Genomic DNA, 25,440 nt, shown 5'->3' with positions numbered 1-25,440 from the left:
TTCTTTCTTTCTTTCTTTCTTTCTTTCTTTCTTTCTTTCTTTCTTTCTTTCTTTCTTTCTTTCTTTCTTTCTTTCTTTCTTTCTTTCTTTCTTTCTTTCTTTCTTTCTTTCTTTCTTTCTTTCTTTCTTTCTTTCTTTCTCTCTCTTTCTTTCTTTCTTTCTTCTGTCTCTCTCTCTCTCTCTCTCTCTCTCTCTCTCTCTCTCTCTCTCTCTCTCTCTCTCTCTCTCTCTCTCTCTCTCTATCTCTCTCTCTCTCTCTCTCTCTCTCTTCCATCCTATGCTTTTCCACTTCCATTCTATTATTTTCCACTTCCTTATCCACTTTCATTTTTAGTTTTTTTTCGCAGTGATTTCATCACCTCAAAAGCCCTGTTGTTTTTTTGAAAAATATATATATATTTTTTTATTTGCAAAATATCTAAGCAAATGAATAAAGGGAAGATGATTAACTCTGCATGAACTTTAGCAGCTGAGCAAACTTTTGAGTGCATCTGGGCAATGATTGGTCAATTCATATGAAAAGGAGCGTTGTGGTCCTGTCCCCATGAACTTTACCAACAGAGCAAACTGTTTGTGAGAGAAGTGGCAATATTGATCGGTGTGTAGCGAACGATTGGAGACATCATGAAGAGAGAAAACAAGGTGAAGACTATCCAGAAGGTGCATTTTCACCAGACTACCTTGGTGTCCGCATTTCTGGTAAATCAGAAAAATACTAAAGCCAAACCGGCAGCCGAGGATGTTACCGGGTCATCGGGGGAGACCAGCATCTCCAAGATTCAAGAGGTTTATTCATCACATACATACCAGGGCATACAGTGAAATGCGGGTGGTCATGCCCGCATCGATTGTGCAATAATACTAATAATAAAATAGGCATAAAAAAACAGGTAATAAGAGGACATAAGATGTGCATGATAAAAATAGACATGCTAAATTCCTGAGAAGGCACTGGTTCCTATGTACACTATTATACAATATACAATTTTAACTGCTATATTTACTATATCTAAACTATATTATACAAGAACCACATATTTTCTGTCCTTAAAGTGGCTTTTATATTCCTCATTCCTTTAAAGTGACTTTTCCATTTAGTTTTAAAGTGACATTTTGTTTAAAGCGATTGCAGCATGTGTGTGTGTGTGTGTGTGTGTGTGTGTGTGTGTGTGTGTGTGTGTGTTTAAGTTTATTTGGTTTATTTGTGTGTGTGTGTGTGTGTGTGTGTGTGTGTGTGTGTGTGTGTGTGTGTGTGTGTGCGTGCGTGCGTGCGTGCGTGCGTGCGTGCGTGCGTGCGTGCGTGCGTGGTGTGTGTGTGTGTGTGTGCGTGTGTGTGTGTGTGTGTGTGTGTGTGTGTGTGTGTGTGTGTGTGTGTGTGTGTGTGTGTGTGTGTGTGTGTGTGTGTGTGTGTGTGTGTGTGTGTGTGTGTGTGTGTGTGTGTGTGTGTGTGTGTGTGTGTGTGTGTGTGTGTGTGTGTGTGTGTGTGTGTGTGTGTGTGTGTGTGTGTGTGTGTGTGCTCATGTGTTCTTGTGTGTGGACCGCTGGGCTGAGCCAGGGGCCGAGCCAGGGGCCGAGTGGGGTGACTGGTCGCGGTCTGTTCAGAGTGTCTCACCGCGCCGCAGTGGTGGCAAGAGAGCACATCCAGAGACGGAATATATTTCACTGAAATGTTCAGCGATAGCGACACAGACAGTGAGATTACAGAGTCAGACCCAGATGAGCCGCAATGGATGCCAAGTCGAGAAGCGGGTCAGATTATCCAACGACATTTGTGACTGGGACCAGCGATTGATGCCACATGTCTCCATTTTCACTCTCCAGATTGTGAAAGTACAGCTTTCAAACGATGTGTCATACGTTGAAATCGGAGAATGTTTGAAGATTATGTGCTCATTTGAATCTTGTAAAACAGTCTTTTCTCCAGATGAATAAAGCTGAGAAAAAGCCTCTCAAAGGCATCAGGCCAGATTCTCACACGTCTGCCAGTTTGGGCCGGGCGTGAACAATACCCCCTACAACCAGCCCAGCCACTCCTCTCCCCTGAATAGCTTTAACATAACTATGTCACTAAGTGCTGTAACTGTGAAAATAGCTGTTATAAAAGCACCGTTCCAAGAGAAGAGTTCCTCGACAACAAGAGCAACAAGGACCAGCTCAGTATGCTACTTACTGAGACCTTCAGTAGGAATGGGATCAGTGTACTATAGGGCTGACCCCTATTAGTCGATTAGTCGACTAATAGGTTTTTTTATAAAAAATGTTATCATTCTTTCCAAAAGAAAAGAGGCCTAGAAGCGTGGCTAACGCTAATGGCACGCATACCAGAGGCCAACTGCCTAAGAAAACAGGCACAGAGGCACTGAAAGAGGATTTCACCCATCTAATGAACACGCTAGACTAGACAAATATCAACATGTATCCATCAGTGGACCAATTGCATGCTTTCGCAGAGGACAAGAAGCCTTCAGTCGACTCCTTCAGACATTAAGCACCCCCACAGCCCAAATGGAATGATAAAAATATATAAGATATATATATATATTAAAAATGTTGGCCAATCATAGTCGACCATCCAAATCCTTAGTCGGGGACAGCCCTAGTGTACTGTAATGCTCTAGATGAGACAGACAGACACCTCTATCGTCTGGGCAGCTCTAGATGAGACAGACAGACACCTCTATCGTCTGGGCAGCTCTAGATGAGACAGACAGACACCTCTATCGTCTGGGCAGCTCTAGATGAGACAGACAGACACCTCTATCGTCTGGGCAGCTCTAGATGAGACAGACAGACACCTCTATCGTCTGGGCAGCTCTAGATGAGACAGACAGACACCTCTATCGTCTGGGCAGCTCTAGATGAGACAGACAGACACCTCTATCGTCTGGGCAGCTCTAGATGAGACAGCACTCGCTGGAACAGTGGACGTCTGCGAGGCTCGCAGCGGGAGCAGCAGCCGCGGCAGGTGCACTGACTTGGGGTCGGGGATGCTCTGGTCCCGCTGGGGCAACGTTGGCGCCGGCGGGAGCGGCAGAGGGGCTAGCTTGAAGTGGAAATTCTGGAATTGGAAATTCTTCTACTGCTGCCGGTGCTGGTTCCTCAGACTCTGAGAGCTCATCGTTGGCTGCCGCTGGAGTGACGGTGGTGGTTAACTTTGAGTTTGACCCGAAGAAATCTGTGATTTTTCGACGCTTCATCGTTAAGAATGCAATCTCTCGTATAGATAGAGGCTAGACTACTAGAACGCTATTTTGAAATGGATGCACGTTAATATGAGCTTACCTCTGTGTGCAGCGTGCCGTGCTCACATGACACAATAGCCAATCAATCATTAGGAAACAGAATTTGTCGCTTGTGATAGGCTAGTTCAATGATTTTTTTTAGTTTTTCTTTTACGTAGGCTTACAGATAGTGGAAATTATACCCGGGAAGCACGCGGAAGTGCAATACATTAAGAACGTAAATGTATTTGCTGATATACATTTGATTTGACTTTTAATGTTAATTATTATTATTATTATTATTATTATTATTATTATTATTATTATTATTATTATTATTATTATTATTATTATTATTATTATTATTATTATTATTATTATTATTATTATTATTATTATTATTATTATTATTATTATTATTATTATTATTATTATTATTATTATTATTATTATTATTATTATTATTATTATTATGTTATTACATAATGTTTGATGTTTGATACACCCCAAAGTTGGTAGGGCCATGGCCCTACTGGCCCTACCGGTTCCGCGGTCCATGAGTTAGGCGTTAGTTAGAATTAGTTGATAGTTAGTGATATTGATGCACGGCATATATTAATGCACGAGCGGTAGCGCAGCATATATTAATGCACGGGCGGTAGCGCAGCATATATTGATGCACGGGCAGTAGCGCAGCATATATTGATGCACGGGCGGTAGCGCAGCATATATTGATGCACGGGCGGTAGCGCAGCATATATTGATGCACGGGCGGTAGCGCAGCATATATTGATGCACGGGCAGTAGCGAGTTAGTTGATAGTTAGAGTTAGTTGATAGTTAGTAGTATATTGATGCGCGTAGGTATTAATAAATCAGATGTCATGCTAATATGTCATGTTCTACGATACCCATTTCAGTGTGCGTGTGTGCGAGGCTTGCTCTCGCATTATTATTATATACACGCTCATACCATTATTATTATATACACGCTCATACCATTATTATTATATACACGCTCATACCATTATTATTATATACACGCTCATACCGGCGTGGGGGCAAAAAACTAGCGTAGGTCAGTGGCCAATCAGAGCAACGTGGAAGGACAACTTGCTTGTGGAAAGTGTAGACGCCACCCGGCTCTGCAAGACTGACAAAGCTGAGAGGGCCATGGAATGCGTTTCTTGACATCAGAGCCGAGAAAGATGACATAATCAAAGCCGGCTGTGAACTATTCACGCTGATGTTCCTCGGGAAACCACCTTAAAGACTTGGGGGGACTTGAGATTTGACATCTTCGGCAAGCGGCCCGCTGCTGGGAACATCAGACTACAGGAGCTGCAGCACGGCACTCTGTCCGCCGGGCATATCTCCAAACCACAGATTGGCTACTGCTACAAAGTCCATCACTGGAGTATAGATGGAGACTGGGAGAACAAGGTTATGCACCAGTCCCTAGAGCAGACCCCATTGCACCAGACCGTCTTCTGAAGTCTGTCAGCTGCAACTGTCAGGGGGACTAGCTGCAGCTCACTCAGGTGCTGCTGTACGAAGCAAGGGGTCAGGTGTATATCTGCTCGCCAGAACATCAACCAGCCAGGCGAGAAGGGGAGTGAGGGAGACGCTGGAGAGTTAGATGTGTAGGGTGAACTTTAAATACTGATTCACCAAGGTTTCAAATACTGCACGTTTATGTTGTGAACTTGTGATATTTCTTTTTGTATTTTATTTTTTTATTATTTTTTTAAACATAACATAAAATTAGACATACAAGCATTAACAGTAAACATCCAATGAAATCACCATTTCAATAAATGTAGTATACGAGATATACACCTAATACTTGCTATCTAATACCCTACATGCTCTCGCTCGCCCACCCCCCCCCCCCGGACCCCCACTTGGATAATTCATCCATTATCATTCGTTCCTAACCAGGCACTACAATTCATATGCTAGCTTTTATTCTCTCCACCACTTCTAACCAGATTGCAATTTTGGCTTCACTTGTGATATTATACATTTCTCCTCCAAAATTACATGAAAATGCTTTTCTATGAAACGGGAGTTGTATTCACTTAAAACCGACGGTGGGAATAGATTCAGCATCCCTAAAAAAAAAACATAGTTAGACATCCTACAAGGGATTGGGGCAAATTGTGGCCGATCAAAGTCGCCTATACAAATCGGGGACAGGCCTAGTACATTTATATATATCGTTTTGTTCACCACAGTCCCCTGGGCACCCCCTAGGCTTTCCAGAACTTTCCCCCTGGATTTGGGTTTGCATAAATTGAGAGGTGTTACTAGACAATAGGGCTGACCCCTATTAGTCGATTAGTCGACTAATCGGTCGAAAGGAGGCGTAGTCGACTGCCAACCTCTTAGTCTAATACAAAAAAACAAAAAACAAAAGATATTTTATAAAAAAATATATATATATATATATTTTTTTATCATTCTTTCCAAAAGAAAAGAGGCATAGAAGCGTGGCTAACGCTAATGGCACGCATACCAGAGGCTAACTGCCTACGAAAACAGGCACAGAGGCACTGAAAGAGGATGTCACCCATCTAATGAACACACTAATATCAAGATGTATCCATCAGTGGACCAATTGCATGCTTTTGCAGAGCACAAGAAGCCTTCAGTCGACTCCTTCAGACATTAAGCACCCCCCACAGCCCAAATCCTTAGTCGGGGACAGCCCTACTAGACACCTATAGGAAGCTATTGGTAGTACATGTTTTCACAGATGATCAGAACATCTTGCTAAAATTCCCTAACTATGTCAACTATGTGCCTTCTAGGTTATTACGATCATCTACTACTGGTCTATTGAAGGTCCCCAAGAACATCGGGGATGCAGCCGTCACAAACGATGCACAAGAAGCACGGAACACCCTACCTATGGACATTAGGGAGGCTAAATCTCTAAATATTTTCTAAAATAAGCTACAAACATACCTCTTCACCTTATCCTCTTAATACACTCTGATGCTTGATTGTACTGTAGATGAGATTGCATTATTTGACTCATTCTATTCTATTTGACTCAGTCTGTTCTATTTTACTCTTTTATTACTTTTTAATACAGGTTCTAAACTGTGTGGGTATCAGGCTGGAAGAAAGACTGTCAGGTTTTAAATTGTGTGGGGGACCCAGGCCTGGAACTGTGCCCTGAGAGGGAGGGTTGTCCTGAGAGAGGAAGCTGCGCCCTGAGAAGGAGGTTTGTCCTGAGAGAGGAAGCTGCGCCCTGAGAAGGAGGTTTGTCCTGAGAGAGGAAGCTGCGCCCTGAGAAGGAGGTTTGTCCTGAGAGAGGAAGCTGCGCCCTGAGAAGGAGGTTTGTCCTGAGAGAGGAAGCTGCGCCCTGAGAGGGAGGTTTGTCCTGAGAGAGGAAGCTGCGCCCTGAGAGGGAGGTTTGTCCTGAGAGAGGAAGCTGCGCCCTGAGAAGGAGGTTTGTCCTGAGAGAGGAAGCTGCGCCCTGAGAGGGAGGTTTGTCCTGAGAGAGGAAGCTGCGCCCTGAGAGGGAGGTTTGTCCTGAGAGAGGAAGCTGCGCCCTGAGAAGGAGGTTTGTCCTGAGAGAGGAAGCTGCGCCCTGAGAGGGAGGTTTGTCCTGAGAGAGGAAGCTGCGCCCTGAGAAGGAGGTTTGTCCTGAGAGAGGAAGCTGCGCCCTGAGAGAAAGGTTTGTCCTGAGAGAGGAAGCTGCGCCCTGAGAGGGAGGTTTGTCCTGAGAGAGGAAGCTGCGCCCTGAGAGAAAGGTTTGTCCTGAGAGAGGAAGCTGCGCCCTGAGAGGGAGGTTTGTCCTGAGAGAGGAAGCTGCGCCCTGAGAGGGAGGTTTGTCCTGAGAGAGGAAGCTGCGCCCTGAGAAGGAGGTTTGTCCTGAGAGAGGAAGCTGCGCCCTGAGAAGGAGGTTCGAACGATCAAAGTGGGTATCAAACAGAAAGAAAGTGGGTAAAGACGGTTTTAAACTGTGTAAACAGTAATTCAGCATTATTTTATTCTGTATATTCTATTCTACTATTTTATAACTTTTTATTACAAATTTTAAACTATGAATGTCAGGTTTTGAACTGTGTGGGTATCAGGCAGGAAGAAAGTCTGTCAGGTTTTAAACTGCGTGGGGGACCCAGGCCTGGAACTGCGCCCTGAGAGGGAGGGTCAAAGGGTTAAATTGGGTATCAAACAGGAAGAAAGACTGTCAGATTTTAAGCTCTGTGGGTATCAAACAGGAGGAAAGACTATCATGTTTTAAACTGTCATTCAGAACTGCCCTATTTTGCTACAGCTATTTTAAAACGGTCTATATTATGTGTGACGATCGAGCCATAAACAGGGAGGCCTATTGGGATGTTGGATCCTAATGCTGCAATTCTTGTATGAAAGGTGCTATAAAAATACACTTTGCCACCCGACCACGAGTTAATACGGCTTTCGAATCCATGCGTTGTGGACAGAGTCACGTATAAAGCCGTGGCAAGTTGTTATTGCTTTTATATCATTTTAATAACCGGGTCAAGGTCGCGGAGCGGCACTGCATATATTCCCTAGTCTGTGAATTCGAGGATGTGCAATACCGGCCAGATCCTCTTAGGGGCGCCATCGCTCCACTGCAGTATGCCCTGTGGGCGAATGGATGACTTTTTTTCCCCCCTTTCAATGGATATTTTTAGTACCCGGAATCTGAATCAGCATCTTGTACCGTGGATTATGTTTCGAATCGCAGATTTCACCATGGAATAAGGGGATTTATCATCAGGCAATGGACATATCGATCTACCAGATGCCGATCGATAACGGGGAAATGCTCAGGGGTATCTCACCGGCTCATGGTAAGATCTTTTTCACATAAATTACAGCCGGATCAGAGCTTGCTATGATACGCAACCAGCCGAGCAGCGTATGTGGCTAGTTACACGACCACTGTTATTGGTAATCAATAATAATAAACGACGTCCCCCGCCCCCCCCCCCCCCTTTGATGCATACATGCTTTGGGACAGTCCCGATGATATGCAGTTTGAGTTATTTCTTTAGCATATGTAAAACGGAAATGCCGTTGAATATAACGTTAGCAGCTATTAGCCCTATAACTAGCCTTCCAGAAAATATACGAGACAAAATCCGCTATAATGCTTATATTCACGGCGCTATAAAATGACAACCTATTGATGCATTGTTTTTTTCTTTAAGCCATTTTGAAGGGACGGTTTATGAACTCAATTGACAATGAGAATGGACAGATAGCAATACTATAAAGTATAGATTTAGCTCTACAAAAAGACACCGGTCTGTTTACAAAAGCTGGTCCTCAACCACTATATTAGATGGGTCCCAGCGGTCGCCAATGTGTTAATTATTATTATTATTATTATTATTATTATTATTATTATTATTATTATTATTATTATTATTATTATTATTATTATTATTATTATTATTATTATTATTATTATTATTATTATTATTATTATTATTATTATTATTATTATTATTATTATTATTATTATTATTATTATTATTATTATTATTATTATTATTATTATTATTATTATTATTATTATTATTATTATTATTATTATTATTAGTGTACTTTGCGCTCATGGTTGACTATAGGCTACTACAGTTGTTTTGACATCACTATATAAATGTACTTTGTGCTGATGGGCTGTCTATAGGCTACTACAGTTGTTTTGACTTTACTATATAAATGTACTTTGTGCTGATGGACTCTCTATAGGCTACTACAGTTGTTTAGAGTCAGTCAGAGTCAGCTATTTAATTGGCCATGTACTGTATGGGCAAATCCACCTTGGAATACAGGTACAGAGCAATACTGTGTGTCTACAACTAATCCAAAACAGGAGCAGAGTAGAAACAGTAAAGAAATAAAAACATGGACAGTAAGAAAAAACACAGACAGTATAAAAGGACAAATGCTAAGGTTGATATCAACATCCCCTAAAGTGCATATCATAGTAAAGTGCATGATGCATAGAGGCACACTTTACAGTAAAAGTGCATGATGCATAGAGGCACAATTTACAGTAAAAGTGCATATAATCAAAGTGCGTGATGCACAGACACACACAAACAGCACTTCCACAACCTGACTAGTAACACACCAAATAAAAAATAAGATAATATACAAATCTAGCCTTTGGAGTTATTCAGGCTGCGCACAGCACTGGGGAAGAAACTCTTAGTAAACCGAGAGGTAGAGCCTGTGATAGAGCGGTCGCGTCTGCCCGAGGGGAGGGGGACAAAGAGGCCTGCGGCTGGGTGACCAGAGGGGTCGTTGATAATGCCAGAGGCACGGGAAAGCAGCCTGGCACCATATATCTCTTCTAGAGCTGGCAGGCTAACCCTGATTGTCTTGCATGCGAGACGCAGAATTCTGTTCAGAGATTTCTTCTCCTGGTCTGTAATGTTACCAAACCATATAGTACAGGAGGAAGTAAGAACGCTCTCAATCACACAGCGATAGAAGTTGTGTAGAATCACCCTGTTATTAGTGAACTCTTTCAGTTTCCTAAGAAAGAAAAGTTGTTGCTGGGACTTTTTAACAATGGTTCTGGTATTGGAGTGCCAGCTCAGGTCATTTGAAATAGTGACCCAGAGAAATTTAAACCTGCTCACCATCTCCACCTCTGAGCCTGATTTATGGTAATGGTGAGATGGGATACCTTGCTACGTCTAAAATCGATGACTAGCTCCTTAGTTTTGGAAGCATTAGGGTGAGGTTATTGGTCTCACTCCACCTAACTAGGTTCTGCACCTCTGATCTGTAAAGTGACTCGTCATTTGAGTTTATACGCCCAATGACAGTAGTATCATCAGCGTACTTTACTATCAGATTGTTATAGGAAGCAGTACAGTCATGAGTGCAGAGAGAGAACAATAAAGGGCTGAGAATACAGCCTTGTGACGAACCAGTACTTAAAACAATTTCATCAGACATATTGTTTCCAATCCTGACTCTTTGAGGTCTCAAAATGAAAAAGCGAAAAATCCATTCACAGACAGCGTCACATAGACCCAGACACTGAAGTTTGTGGATCCAGATTAGATGGAATAAGCGTATTAAAAGCAGAGCTATAATCGATAAAAACCATTCTAACACAGGAGCTTCTCTTATCTAGGTGTTCATACACAGAATTAAGAGCTAAGGAAAGAGCATCATGTACTGATCTATTTTTCCTGTAGGCGAACTGCCAGGGATCAAGACAGGTAGGAATCTGACCTTTTATATAATTCAGCACTAGCCGCTCTAAACATTTCATTAAAACTGAGGTTAGAGCAATAGGTCTGTAATCATTAAGACAAGTCACAGGTGATTTCTTAGGAACCGGAATGATAGTAGATTCCTTGAAGCTCCTTGGAACAAGGCGGCGCTCCAGTGACATTATTGAAACGGTCCGTGAAGTGCACAGGAGCAAGCTGTGACTTTACTATATAATTGTACTTTGTGCTGATGGGCTGTCTACAGGGACACTTGAATTGCCAGCGGAAACCATTAATGACCAATTAATAACACTGCTTGTGGTTTTGCCATGTGTATTAATAGTTACTGTACGGTTCCCATGGTAATGTTTCATGATCATGCTTTTTCATAGATTGTTAGTGGCTCGGGAGGTAGAGCAGTCGTCTGGCAATCCGGAGGTTCCCGGTTCGATTCCCGCCTGTCGATGTGTCCTTGAGCAAGACTTAACTTAACCCCTAATTGCTCCCAGTGAGCAGGTGGGCACCTTGCATGGTTGCCTCCGCCGTCTGTGTGTGAATGTATGAGTGAATGTGTGAGTGAATGGGTGAAATGTGAGGCACAAATTGTAAAGTGCTTTGGATAAAAGCGCTATATCAAAAAGCAGCCATTTACCATTTACCATTAGCCTGGTGTTGGTCTGGCTGAGGAACGGGGTGTTTTTTAAATGTGTTTGTAATATTTATTTTGTCAACGTGTCTCCTGAGTTAGCCGTGTCGGAGTACCACTGCTGCAGAGTATCCACCCATTACACTTAGCCATCTTTTAGTCCCTGTGCATCCCTGGTGTGATATTTATTTTGGAATTGTGAAAGAGAGAGGCTGAAAGACATAAACTACTGAGCACCGGGGTGTCAGGATTAACCACTTTCACTATAAGCACGGTTGTAAAATGTCACGGTTTTTTCAAAACCGTAATAATTTTTAGAAGCTATACGATATCTAGCTAAGGTATTCAGCCCTGCCTTCAACATGGCCTTTTGAGAACTGGAGTCATTGTGTGTGCTGAAGACTCCGCTTGCAAGTCACTAGGGCTGTCCCTGACTAAGGATTTGGATGGTCGACTATGATTTTTGTTATCATTCCATTTGGGCTGTGGGGGTGCTTAATGTCTGAAGGAGTCGACTGAAGGCTTCTTGTCCTCTGCAAAAGCATGCAATTGGTCCACTGATGGATACATCTTGATATTTGTCTAGTCTAGTGTGTTCATTAGATGGTGAAATCCTCTTTCAGTGCCTCTGTGCCTGTTTTCGTAGGCAGTTAGCCTCTGGTATGCGTGCCATTAGCTTTAGCCACGCTTCTAGGCCTCTTTTCTTTTGGAAAGAATGATAAAAAAAAATATTATAAATATATATATATTTTTAATATACTCGACTAAGAGGTTGGCCAGTCTACTATGGCTCCTTTCGACCGATTAGTCGACTAATCGACTAATAGGGGTCAGCCCTACAAGTCACGCATTGTTTGTGTGTGAGTGAGTTCTGCTGCTACCGTTATCAGAGAGGAGACTTGGCTGTGAAAATGGCAGCAGTGTTTGAGCATTTTGGATATCTAAAAAAGGTATACAATGAAACTAGCTAAGCTGGCCCCAAACAGTTAAACCCACCCTGGAGCAGTCAGCAGTCCTTGGTGCGTGTTACCTTTTGTTTTCATTTGAGTTGATTAAGCAGGGATGACGTCACCTTTCTCTCTCTTTCTCCCTCCCTCCCTCTCTACCTGCTCTCACTTTCTCTCTCACATTCCCACTTAACCATTATAAATTATATTTAGGTAGTCAAACATCACACTATAAAAATTAACTGGATAGTTGATGATAATAAAATAGCTCAGTTCATTAGTTCATAGACAATTATTTAAAATCATTAGGACTGCTAATAGGTCTCTCTCTCTCTCTCTCTCTCTCTCTCTCTGTTTGTGTACGCCTGCTATAAAATACTCTTTTTGACATGGATTATCTTCAACAATCCTAATGCATCAGAAGAGATGCTGCAGCCTGGGACGATGTTCTTGATGGTAAATGGACTCACTCACACATTCACTCACACATTCACACACCGACAGGCAGCCATGCAAGGTGCCAACCTGCTCATCGGGAGCAGTTAGGGGTTAAGTGTCATCGAACCGGGAACCTTCTGATTACCAGATGACCGCTCTACCTACTGAGCCACTGTCACCATATACCGGTACATATATAGGCCTATATTTATAATTTTTTAAATAATGCTAAAAAAAAAGGTATTTCTTTTATAATTGTGAAAACCGTGAAACCATGATATTTCCTCAGACAATAATCGTACCATCAAAATCTCAAATTGTGACATCCCTACTACTGAGTTCATATTAATCATTAGGGGTGCACCGATAACGATACTAGTATCAGATATCAGTCTGATACCAGACCAAAATGTACCTAAATCTCAAGCCCCACCCTCTTTTCTTGATCCTCCAATTACAACTGTTTGTAAGAGAGAAGCGACAGTTGGAGTGATTGGAGGATCAATAATGTGCTACTAGAAAATTGTCCCAGTACTAAAGTCCGATACAAAGATTCAGCACGTCAGAAATCAAAGCAGTGACTTGATTTGCTGCATTCTTGACAGATAGAAGAGTATTATATCTCACTAATGAGAACATGTTATTATATCTCAATAGTTTTTGTCCAATGATCTCATAATGTAGGTCTAAATCTATACTGTAAAAGCAACGTATAGGATCAGTACTAAAGGTTTAGGACTTGCATCAGTGCATAGGCCTACCTACTAATAAAGCAACGTATAGAATCAGTACTGATCAGTGCATAGGCCTACCTACTAATAAAGCAATGTATAGGCTCAGTACTGATCAGTGCATAGGCCTACCTACTAATAAAGCAACGTATAGGCTCAGTACTGATCAGTGCATAGGCCTACCTACTAATAAAGCAACGTATAGGCTCAGTATTGATCAGTGCACACTAGGCCTACCTACTAATAAAGCAACGTATAGGCTCAGTATTGATCAGTGCACACTAGGCCTACCTACTAATAAACCAACGTATAGGCTCAGTACTGATCAGTGCACACTAGGCCTACCTACTAATAAAGCAACGTATAGGCTCAGTACTGACCAGTGCATAGGCCTACCTACTAATAAATCAACGTATAGGCTCAGTACTGATCAGTGCACACTAGGCCTACCTACTAATAAAGCAACGTATAGGCTCAGTACTGACCAGTGCATAGGCCTACCTACTAATAAACCAACGTATAGGCTCAGTACTGATCAGTGCACACTAGGCCTACCTACTAATAAAGCAACGTATAGGCTCAGTACTGACCAGTGCATAGGCCTACCTACTAATAAACCAACGTATAGGCTCAGTACTGATCAGTGCACACTAGGCCTACCTACTAATAAATCAACGTATAGGCTCAGTACTGATCAGTGCACACTAGGCCTACCTACTAATAAAGCAACGTATAGGCTCAGTACTGACCAGTGCATAGGCCTACCTACTAATAAACCAATGTATAGGCTCAGTACTGACCAGTGCATAGGCCTACCTACTAATAAATCAACGTATAGGCTCAGTACTGATCAGTGCATAGGCCTACCTACTAATAAAGCAACGTATAGGCTCAGTACTGATCAGTGCACACTAGGCCTACCTACTAATAAATCAACGTATAGGCTCAGTACTGATCAGTGCACACTAGGCCTACCTACTAATAAAGCAACGTATAGGCTCAGTACTGATCAGTGCACACTAGGCCTACCTACTAATAAAGCCCTCCCCGGCATGTTTAGCATCTTGAAGCATACAGCTACATCCTACATTGGACACAATAATAGATGTGAAATTAGTTGGATCCGTATCGACTACAGATTGCCCATTGTCCATTACCAAATCACCAGAAGAAAATACTAGAGCACCACATGATTGAGATGAAGGAAAACGTGTCGAGATTTCACCTCTGAATGGATCAGATTCAGCTGTTGAGAAAGTATTCAAAGGCTTTGGGTTTGGGGTTTTATTACTTTAGCCTATAATACTGGCAAAACTGTGAGGCGGAGTAGTTTGAGTGGTTGAAGGTTTCACGGGCGAGCCAGTCTCTCCCCCTCCCTCTCCTGTCTGCCAGCTAAGCTGCGGTCTCTTGAGTTGCTAATCACATCAGCTTGTTCGCTAACTAGCGAACAAAGCTGACTGTTGGTCACAGTTACAAAGTTGCAACACTTTCAACGTGTCATCACGGTAGCTTACAGAGAAAGGCCGTCATGGGGTCAGTGTGTGGTTCTCTGGGAGGCACTCACCACAGCACACAGTATCATCTTGATTACATTTTCTTTTCCAAACAAACTCCATTGGTGCTGCCCTGTCTATGTTTCTTTTTGAGTCAAGAGGGACCATCTGTGGTCACCATTGAATCCCACTCTTTTAAAGTATGAAACGTTACACTCTTGCAATGAGTTGGACAGCAGTTACCTGCTAAGCTTGCTAATTGTTTACCAGTAGAGAGGCGCGTTAAATTCAAATCAAATCAAATGTATTTGCAAGGCCCGACAACACACGTTAGTGTCCCCATGGGTCGGACACGTCTTCTTTTAAACAAGTCAAGAAGAAACATCACAATAAATCAAGAACAAAACCAAAACACCACGAAGTCCAAAAGATTTCAAACAAATTAATGAATGCAACAGGTAAGGAAACACTCACCTAAAACCTAGCAATAGGGAAAAAAGCACCACAGGCAATGTGGAGGAGAGAAACCTTAGAAGGGCCGTTCAAGATGTCGGTGATAGTAGTGTTGCAATAAAACAGGCAATGTAATCTGTCCCCCAAGGAACAGTTGTAGTAACAAAGGTTCTGCTTGCTTTTGCATTAATTATACAAAATGTATTATAATAAAAAGTCAGGCCACAGAGTCAAATTCAGCGTATGGAGGCAACAAATAGTGATTGCAAGTGACGCTGCATGGTAGAATGAGTCTAGCCTGTTAATCACACTAGGCTGTCAATCAAAACAGTCATGGGGGTGGGCGAAATGTCTTGACCTGGTCAGACTTGAGAAAGGCACCGCAGAGGCCATACAACTGGTTAATTAATCTTTATAGACGTGCTTTATGACTTTAGCCAGACATTATTTGACACGTCACAGCCCCATTAGGGTCTGTTACTCTACATCTATATGCATATATTGAACATTTATGAAAATATCTCGCTTTGGTTGGTTTTTATTGCTTTTTAGATTGATTTTATAATAATGTATGTAGTAGGCCACTGTATGATTATTTAAAAGATTAGACATTTAATTTATTAACAATAATATTGGATTGGTATTGGTAGCGGTAACAGTCTCAGAGACAATAAAGTGGTATTGAGCCCCAGGTTCCCTCCTGAGGGTGGAAGTGTTTCTCTACCCTCCCGGGCCGACTCTGTAGGGTTGGGCACCGTTTGGATTTGAAACGATTCCGGTTCCGATTCCGATTCTCCATTTCGATTCCTGTTCTAAACGATTCTCGATTCCGATTATTTGAGGTGCAGGTCAAAACAGGTCACAGCTTATTTCGCAGGAGATTTTTTTTTTTTTTTTTAACAATCTTTTATTTTCTTCATACTATTCACAATGGGTCTCATTCCAGAAATGTTTTCAAAGAGTTATTCTGGAACACTTATCTTGGATCCACTGATACATAATCAATGACAAGTTCACTCTGAGTCCTAAAAGTGCTGGTAATATGTCTTAAGTGGCTGAAACGGTCACACAAATGATATTATCTGATATCTGCTTGGCGAATGTGATTCTGTCGTAAAACTCAAACGCGCGTTCCCGTTCAGGTCATTTGCATACAAAACAACGCCTCCAGGTAATGGCGCTGTGTGGAAATGGATGCGGAAGCGCTTTGCGAGTCTAACTTGCGACCCATCGAAATGAGATTAGATTAATGTATTGTCATCATAATACAACTCGTGGTACACCTGCCGCAGCGCGCACGCACACACACACACACACGCGCAGTATACTGTACGGTGTAATGAATGAACGCAGTATAGGCTTATTATTCCATTAATGCCTACGGTGTAATGAATGAACGCAGTATAGGCTTATTATTCCATTAATGCCTACGGTGTAATGAATGAACGCAGTATAGGCTTATTATTCCATTAATGACTTGTTGCATTAGGATTTAGTAGATACTATAATGATCTGCGCTACGTACAGTATAGGTACAGTCTGTACTTATAGTCTTATACTGTACGTAGGGCAGAGGCAGAGCATATATAGTATCTACTAAATCCTAATGAAACAAGTAACTAGAATATATTAAGCCTATACTTCATTAGACACGTAGGCCATACTGGCGCACACAATACTTGCTATTTCCATGCGATCAGCTTTAGTTCTTATTTATTTATTTATTTATTTATTTATTTATTTATTTATTTATTTATTTATTTATTTATTTATTTGTTTATTTATTTATTTATTTATTTATTTATTTATTTATTTATTTATTTATTTATTTATTTATTTATTTATTTATTTATTTATTTATTTATTTATTTATTTATTTATTTATTTATTTATTTATTTATTTATTTATTTATTTATTTATTTATTTATTTATTTATTTATTTATTTATTTATTTATTTATTTATTTATTTATTTATTTATTTATTTATTTATTTATTTATTTATTTATTTATTTATTTATTTATTTATTTATTTATTTATTTATTTATTTATTTATTTATTTATTTATTTATTTATCCACTGTCATTTCAGTGTTGGTGTATAGGCTATATAGTGTATTTCAATATAAGTTTAATTGATTAATGATATATTCGAAGGAATGCAGGTTTATAGCTATATCAACCCCATCCAATGTACAGTAAATAACCAAGTATGGTTTTGTCAATATTCCAATGTACAGTTTTGCTTGTACAGTGTCCCCCACCCACCCCTCCTACCCAACCTCCTCCAACAGTTTTTACGTCAAATGTATATACTCTCTTTTCTGGACTCTTTTTGTATCACAAACATTACTGTATTTGCAAATCTGGTATGTCATACATGTATAGATGTAGCAGTACTGTCTATCTGTATGTCGTGTGTGTCATATATGTTATGATGAATTGAAAATGGGGAACCCTGATGTAAACAAGACGAAAGTCTTTCTCTGGTCTGCATCCCCTTAACAATTGTATGTAATTGAGCTGTACTGTACTGTACCCATTCTGCAATCTGTTAATAAAGTTTTCAATCTATCAATCAATCAATCAATCAATCAAAGGTCTGTCCCATTGTATACCAATCAATGGGACACATTGCATGTTGACCTGCATTCTTTCAAATGTATATAATTAATCATTAAAACAGATGTGTAACAAATAAGAAATACAAATTCCACAGAAGGCATTAAATAATTATTATTTTGAATCATTTCACAATAATTGCATCATTTTGTTTGAATATCTGAGTAATTAAAATAATTATACATTTGTCCAAAATAGCTGGTTCAGATATGGTTAAGCAGCTGCCCTGTGATCAGATTAATCCATATTATTTATTTTTCCGACATCAAATGCGTAATTTTTATCGTACAAATATTGTCATATTTATTTTAATTATGATTAAGTAATAAATTCCAAGGAGGCCTGTAGCGTTAACATGAAGGAATCACTATGCGAACACAGTCTGTCAAGTTAATACAATTTTAAATTAGTCAATCAATCATGAGTTTGATCGTGGCTGAGAGCAGATTTAAGAGTGCTCCTCAGAAAATTTGGGGACTCCCACTCCCAGCCCTAATATGTCTTAAATGGGCCGAAATCTGGCTAAGACGAAGTTTTTTGTCGTAATGTCGTTCGGGAATGAGACCCATTGTCAGTTGACTTGATACAGTTTAATTTGGTTGCTGTACTGTAACTAGGGTATTAATTAACAAAGTAAAAACAAATATATATATGTATTTTTTTTTTTTTAAGAATCGAAATTAAGAATTGAAATTCAAACATGTTACTACCGGCTCCAGAACCGGAACTTAGGAACCGGTTCCTATTAGAACCGGTTCTCAGTGCCCAACCCTGCTGAGGAGTGAGTCTGAGCTGCTCCCTGCTTCTCCTGTAACTCTGAGGAGTGAGTCTGAGCTGCTGCTGCCTGCTTCTCCTGTAACTCTGAGGAGTGAGTCTGACCTGCTGCTGCCTGCTTCTGCTGTAACTCTGAGGAGTGAGTCTGAGCTGCTGCCTGCTTCTCCTGTAACTCTGAGGAGTGAGTCTGACCTGCTGCTGCCTGCTTCTCCTGTAACTCTGAGGAGTGAGTCTGACCTGCTGCTCCCTGCTTCTCCTGTAACTCTGAGGAGTGAGTCTGACCTGCTGCTGCCTGCTTCTCCTGTAACTCTGAGGAGTGAGTCTGACCTGCTGCTCCCTGCTTCTCCTGTAACTCTGAGGAGTGAGTCTGAGCTGCTGCCTGCTTCTCCTGTAACTCTGAGGAGTGAGTCTGACCTGCTGCTCCCTGCTTCTCCTGTAACTCTGAGGAGTGAGTCTGACCTGCTGCTGCCTGCTTCTCCTGTAACTCTGAGGAGTGAGTCTGACCTGCTGCTCCGTGCTTCTCCTGTAACTCTGAGGAGTGAGTCTGAGCTGCTGCCTGCTTCTCCTGTAACTCTGAGGAGTGAGTCTGACCTGCTGCTGCCTCCTTCTCCTGTAACTCTGAGGAGTGAGTCTGAGCTGCTCCCTGCTTCTCCTGTAACTCTGAGGAGTGAGTCTGAGCTGCTCCCTGCTTCTCCTGTAACTCTGAGGAGTGAGTCTGACCTGCTGCTGCCTGCTTCTCCTGTAACTCTGAGGAGTGAGTCTGACCTGCTCCCTGCTTCTCCTGTAACTCTGAGGAGTGAGTCTGACCTGCTCCCTGCTTCTCCTGTAACTCTGAGGAGTGAGTCTGACCTGCTCCCTGCTTCTCCTGTAACTCTGAGGAGTGAGTCTGAGCTGCTGCCTGCTTCTCCTGTAACTCTGAGGAGTGAGTCTGACCTGCTGCTGCCTGCTTCTCCTGTAACTCTGAGGAGTGAGTCTGAGCTGCTGCCTGCTTCTCCTGTAACTCTGAGGAGTGAGTCTGAGCTGCTGCTCCCTGCTTCTCCTGTAACTCTGAGGAGTGAGTCTGAGCTGCTGCTCCCTGCTTCTCCTGTAACTCTGAGGAGTGAGTCTGACCTGCTCCCTGCTTCTCCTGTAACTCTGAGGAGTGAGTCTGAGCTGCTCCCTGCTTCTCCTGTAACTCTGAGGAGTGAGTCTGAGCTGCTCCCTGCGTCTCCTGTAACTCTGAGGAGTGAGTCTGAGCTGCTGCCTGCTTCTCCTGTAACTCTGAGGAGTGAGTCTGAGCTGCTTCCTGCTTCTCCTGTAACTCTGAGGAGTGAGTCTGAGCTGCTCCCTGCTTCTCCTGTAACTCTGAGGAGTGAGTCTGACCTGCTGCTGCCTGCTTATCCTGTAACTCTGAGGAGTGAGTCTGACCTGCTGCTGCCTGCTTCTCCTGTAACTCTGAGGAGTGAGTCTGACCTGCTCCCTGCTTCTCCTGTAACTCTGAGGAGTGAGTCTGACCTGCTCCCTGCTTCTCCTGTAACTCTGAGGAGTGAGTCTGAGCTGCTCCCTGCTTCTCCTGTAACTCTGAGGAGTGAGTCTGAGCTGCTCCCTGCTTCTCCTGTAACTCTGAGGAGTGAGTCTGACCTGCTGCTCCCTGCTTCTCCTGTAACTCTGAGGAGTGAGTCTGAGCTGCTGCCTGCTTCTCCTGTAACTCTGAGGAGTGAGTCTGAGCTGCTCCCTGCTTCTCCTGTAACTCTGAGGAGTGAGTCTGAGCTGCTGCCTGCTTCTCCTGTAACTCTGAGGAGTGAGTCTGAGCTGCTGCTCCCTGCTTCTCCTGTAACTCTGAGGAGTGAGTCTGAGCTGCTGCTGCCTGCTTCTCCTGTAACTCTGAGGAGTGAGTCTGACCTGCTGCTCCCTGCTTCTCCTGTAACTCTGAGGAGTGAGTCTGAGCTGCTCCCTGCTTCTCCTGTAACTCTGCGGAGTGAGTCTGACCTGCTGCTCCCTGCTTCTCCTGTAACTCTGAGGAGTGAGTCTGAGCTGCTGCTCCCTGCTTCTCCTGTAACTCTGAGGAGTGAGTCTGAGCTGCTCCCTGCTTCTCCTGTAACTCTGAGGAGTGAGTCTGAGCTGCTCCCTGCTTCTCCTGTAACTCTGAGGAGTGAGTCTGAGCTGCTCCCTGCTTCTCCTGTAACTCTGAGGAGTGAGTCTGACCTGCTCCCTGCTTCTCCTGTAACTCTGAGGAGTGAGTCTGAGCTGCTGCTCCCTGCTTCTCCTGTAACTCTGAGGAGTGAGTCTGAGCTGCTGCTCCCTGCTTCTCCTGTAACTCTGAGGAGTGAGTCTGGCCCACTAACTTCCCAATATCTCTATTGGCAGTGAGCGAGGGTCCCTTCTCTCATCCTCTCTTGTTTCACCAAAGAGGCAATGGCTTCACCAGCATTACGCTGTCATAGAGAACATAAATAATTGTATCATTCAAAGATGTATCCACAGTCACGACTTCACTTGGTAATTTACTGGCTGTAAGCGCACAGTTAAACAGGGTAAACACAGCTGCAGCCAATACCATTAATGAAAGAGGAATCATTGCCAACGTGAAGACACTGGCACAGCTCCCTCAAGCCGACTCATTACTAAGGTCATTAGGTGCAGCCGGGCCGAGTGGCTCACCGGGAGCGAGGGGCAGTGCCCGTCATGGAGGTGCTCTGTGTCTAAACATGCAAGCATTCTGAGGGTCCACAAAATCAATCCCTCCCCATGCATTGTCTACAGAGATCATATTTATTATTTAGAATGATTTAGTTGAGTTAGAGTGGATTGATATGTGGTGACGTCAGTCTGAAACTCTCGTGCAGTTATATGTGGATACCCTTTGGTTTGCTAAATGAGCGTGTTATATACCGTTAGCACTTCAAAGACAACATTATGGGTAATCCCCGAACAGCTGTCGGCTCCTTAACATAAGTCTACCTACCAGCCAGCCAATCATATACTGTACAATGAGTGGCGCAGATATTTTTGCATAAATTTACCCCCCAAGGGTATATAATGTCACATAATACCAACTTATTCTGATATTTTATTTTCTTCAACAAAAGACTGAAAATGTCTAGCAGGACCTCATATCCACTTGTAGCCCCTAATTCTTCTTGGTGGAGGGCACGCTAAACCCAATCTCAGTTTAGGTCTTTCCCATGCTCCTTCCTTATGGCAACAACCAAGGCACCTTGAAGGCAATCCTAGCTTACTTTTAAATATACCAAGGGTTTTACATTTTTAGTATTTCTATTATTTTTTTTACCCTTTATTTAACCAGGTTTGTCCCAATTGAGATTCAGGATCTTTTTTACAAGGGAGACCTGGCCAAGAATAGCAGCAACACAAAGTTTCAACATACACGCATAGACACTACAGACAAAAGTAACATTACAAAATGGTCAGATAAAACATTTGCACACAGAAAACGTGGTTACAATAGGCTTCACCATAGCCTTAAATACATTTAGCGTTACTGTTGTGAAGGGCCAGATTAAACCGAATATATATATTTATTTGTATATATATATTTAATTGTATTTGTATATTCTCTAATATTCCTTGATATCCCTTGTATATTCCTTGTACAATATGCATTGAATATCCATTCTAGCCTACTGAACATCCCATAATAGTCTCCATTCTACTATTGGTCGAGACCTTGGTGCCAGGCTGCCATACCCCCCAGACCCAGTTCAAACGTACCGCTCAACATGTACGAACAAGTCCTAGTTCCGCGTAGGAATCTGGCTACCGCACCACTAACGGGACTATTTGTTCATAGTGCGTATATATACTGCGCTACTAAAGTAGGACTTTCTTTTCAGTCCAGTTTCTTACCCTCCAATAGAGTGACAGACGTAAAGCCTCCCCGCGACGCCACGTGTGGGAGTAAGGCCAAGTTCGGCCTACCATCGGTATTGAGACATCGTGTATATTAATATTTGAATAGTCATATTTGGCACTATATCGTCGAGTTGGACGTAGTCTATTAAGCTAATAATAGTCTGTTAATATATAGTGCTTCGTGCGGTGAGAATACTATCGTAGTCAGTACCCCATCGTTTCGGGCAGAGAACTGGCTGCTTATCCAGGATGGTCGACCCCATGTGAGACTGCATCCGAGGAGCCCCAGAGCCGACGAGCGAGTGGACCTGTATACCGGATTATTCTACCGACGACAGCCCGCCTTCCCAGGCACGGATTATGCTTTGTGTACAGTGATTATTCCATGGATAAAGACCCCCGACACTGCCGTGTGTTGGAACCCCCCCCCCCTGGAGAGGACGCAAGGTGAGGAGACGCTCTGCAAGACGAGGTCGCTTCACGTCTCTCCCCCGTGGACCGGAGAGAGCCGGCTCACAGAGAGTCCAACTGCTTTCATCTGTGGTCCAAGGATCGCTGGCGCATTGAACTGCACTACTGTGGGTTCACCCAGGATACCCTTAGCCGGACGAGGCAGCCAGACTCTACCCCCCCCCCCTCCTACTCCTGTTGTCTTACAAGCGACCGGATTAACCCCCCTAGTGTATCCAGTCTTATAATCATTAAAGTATCATTGCTGTTATTCCTTAACTATTCCAGGTCGTATATTTACCGCCTGCGCCATCAGAGATTGGACATTCTCTATTGATATACCAACGAATACTCTTTGCCATAAAAGTGCATACTATTTCAATTCATAAATGTAATTAAGTGATTAAGTGCTTGCTCTACACACCATTGCTGTGTAGGAATAAACGCATACTTCGACTTCGTACATTTGTGTTGGATCCGTTTCATCTACGTGAGAGTGTTCATCATAATATATTTATGCCGAGTACTGGGTGGCCGAATATTAAGTACAAAGGTAGTGGTAGTAAGTATCATATCTAGTAATACAGTCAGGGAATTGTACCCCTCAGTTACAATTGGTCCTTCGAGCCGGAGGGTAATTAGTGTAATATTAATATAGTGTTATTAATATTGAAATGGCCTATGATGAACACTCCACGAAACGATCCTCCTAACCAACGCCCGCAGCGCGAACGACGGCTCCCTCAGTACTTAGAGGCTTACGCTGTCAGTCAACAACCTAGTCTTCTACTAACAGTAAACGCGGTAAAACTAGAAGGTAAAAGTATGTCTAACCCCAACGCCCAGACTACCCAGACCATAGAGGCCCCTACGGGTTCTAATGTAACTGACCAAGTTCACGGTGGGGACCAGTGGGAACCAGACATGACTTCACACCCCGCCAGTACTGAAGAAGTAGTCCCCGATGAGTCCCGGGAGGAATACAACGCTACCGAGAGAGAACTCGGCACGGAAGAAGACGGGGAGAGCACCGTGGAGATAGAGCTCCAAGGCTCCGCAAGGAGTACCCCGAGGGAAGGCTCCCCTATACAACCGCCTTCCCCCAGCGAGGCAGAGAGGACCCTACAGCAGGCCTTCCTCATCAGCCTGAACGCCGCTGCTGAACGCGACCGACTGCAGATCCAGCAGCGGAGCGAAGAAGAGCATATACGTCTAGAAATAAGACGCATTCAGATGGAATAGAATGTGGCCCGAGACCGAGCAGACAGCCAGCGAGCAGCTGCTGGTGCTCTACGGGACGCAGAGCGCGACAGACAGCAAACGCAACTAATAGAACAGCTGATCAGACGGACAACACCCTCTCCCTCCGCCAGAGGCTCCAGGAACTCGTCTAGACACACCTCCAGGGCGGCATCCCCTAGCCGAGTAAACAACCCTGAACTTGACCAACAGACGAGGTCTATACCCCCCACAGACCACCTCCCCCCACCGGTCCAAGCGAGACCTAGCAACCGGGAAGGAGCAGCATATCCTGTGGAGAGGCTAAACCAGAGACTACAAGCACTGGATGACCTAACTGAAGACGAAGAGGAAGAGGAGGAGAACCACGCCCGACGACAGCACAGTACTCTACCGGACCAGGAGGTCCGGTACAGCCCAGGCTATACTCCCGCGGAGCTGCGCTACAGACCCCCAACTCTATACCCGGGTGAGCACGACGCACGACCCGCACCGAGGAACAGCACCTGGACAAGCGGGCCATGGTACACTGCCGGTACCAGCCCATACCAAGGAGCGGGAGGAGACTCGCCTAGGAGGCCTCTCCCCCAACGCTCGCCGATGTATCCACAGTCAGCGTCATACATTGGCCCGCCTATGGTACCCGACTTCACCCAAGAGAACCGGGCCCAGTATACAGAACTCCGCATGTGTCTGGAGACCATGTTGGTGGATGTATTGGATGAACGCCATAAATACGCCATCCTACTGAAGCACTTAAAGGTACCCCGCGCACATAATATAGCGCTCGCCTACGCGACTTCCACCACCCCATACACAGCAGCGCTGGTAGCATTGGACCAGAGGTATGGGCGCATATGGGATTACGTGATCCAGGAGATCCGACACATCGACCGCTTACCCCCAGCAATAGACAATCGAGCACTGGACGACCTGTCCATCAGAGTGCAGTCCCTGGTAGGGATGTTGGGAGCGCAGAGAGAGAAGGGGAGGCATGAACTTTATGCCAACTCAAATGTGGAAAGGATCTTGGAGAAGCTGCCGCCCGCTCGACAGGAGCGTTTTAGGCGGCAGAAAGACCACCGAGACCCGAATGGCCCCGAACCGAACCTCCTCGATCTAGCAGACTTCCTGGCGAGAGAAGTCAGCAGCCTACGGCTAGATACATTCGGACGGAGCACCCCTGGCTCCAGAGAAGGAACCAGACGACTAAATGATGGAAGAAGATCGGTGACTGTGATGCACCAATCGGAGTCAGTACCGAGCAGCAGGAGCCACAGTACCCCCTCCAGAACGGAGAAGTGGAAGATAGTGTGCCCCTACTGTGAGAAAGAACACTGGCTAGCGCA

Source organism: Notolepis coatsorum (genome assembly GCF_963971535.1).
Source record: "Notolepis coatsorum genome assembly, chromosome: 8".
NCBI classification, from domain to species: domain Eukaryota; kingdom Metazoa; phylum Chordata; class Actinopteri; order Aulopiformes; family Paralepididae; genus Notolepis; species Notolepis coatsorum.
Note: the sequence above shows the minus strand (reverse complement) of the source record.